Here is a 1,069-nt window from a genome sequence, read left to right as displayed (position 1 = left end):
GCATGACAGAGAGCTGACACTCCGCTGTAGAGTCACCCTCATCCGGGCCAGAAAGGCTTTGAAGGTGGAGAGACCTTCACTCCAGCCCTGTGGACAGGCCCTTCATTTCCCAATCCAAATCAACAGCTTAAACAGATGCAGATCCATTTGACAGTGGGGACAGTAAAGAAGATTCAAGGTTTTCTATTCTTTAGATGTCTACATGTACTGTACTGGCTATTGAAAAGTTATGTGCAACATGGAGATTAAAGGCACCAGCAGCTTCTTAGAGGAAGGGAGTCCTATTCTCATTAGAGATTAATGATAGAACTCACCGAGGCATTGAATCAGTCAGTGACAATCTTGCTGTACTTCTATGTGAATTTCCTGAACGTGACCCCAGCCAGTTTTAACATTAGCCTAGCAGCCATTGTCTCTTCGCTGTCATGGTATTTATCCGACACGAATATAACTTCTTTCAACCTGCCTGGATGACGAGCTTAGCACATTCATTACATGGGAACAAAGCGACTCACACACGACAGCCCTTCACATCAACCCTTCGGTTCATGATGGCATTTAGCTCGCCATGGCACACATAAGGATATTTTCTGCTGTTCTCCAGGCAACGGGTTATCACGGCATCTATTTGTCCTTCCAGTGTACCCCATCCCAACAGCCCTGTCTTCTGTATTCACAATGCAAGCTCTGCTCTCGGACCTTAGATCCTTGCTTCTTTGTGCTGATAGAAAAACCACCGCCATGAAATCTGCCACGAAATACTCAGGCCGTTCCAGACAATTATTCAGTTTTTCTGTAAGGAATGTCATGCTGGCCCTAAGAGTCATAGGACTCAGCTTGGAAAGGGCATGCAGTCCTCACAAGTAACTCAACTGTTCTCTGGCTTATCAAGCCTCCATCCGCCCCACCATGTGGGTGCAGGAAGAGACTCAGGGAACACTGAGGAACACCCTCCCTCCTCGGAAGCAAACGAACGCCCACATGCAGGCTGAGCACAGCAGCAGCTGAGTCCTCTGCAGGAGACCATTGGCTCTGGCTCTCTGCTTGGCTGAGATGCAGGCCAAACTCA

The 1,069-nt window shown here is 48.1% G+C and overlaps 1 pseudogene; it reads right to left on the bottom strand.

The window, feature by feature from the left end:
* Window positions 1-326: 326 nt before the first annotated feature.
* On the bottom strand, window positions 327-827 carry LOC126487028 (deoxycytidylate deaminase-like; annotated as a pseudogene).
* Window positions 828-1,069: the final 242 nt, after the last annotated feature.

The sequence above is a fragment of the Alexandromys fortis genome, unplaced genomic scaffold (assembly GCF_014885135.2).
Source record: "Alexandromys fortis isolate MF-2015 unplaced genomic scaffold, M_Fortis_MF-2015_v1.1 scaffold_155, whole genome shotgun sequence".
Taxonomy (NCBI): domain Eukaryota; kingdom Metazoa; phylum Chordata; class Mammalia; order Rodentia; family Cricetidae; genus Alexandromys; species Alexandromys fortis.
This window is presented reverse-complemented; position numbering and strand designations above follow the sequence as displayed.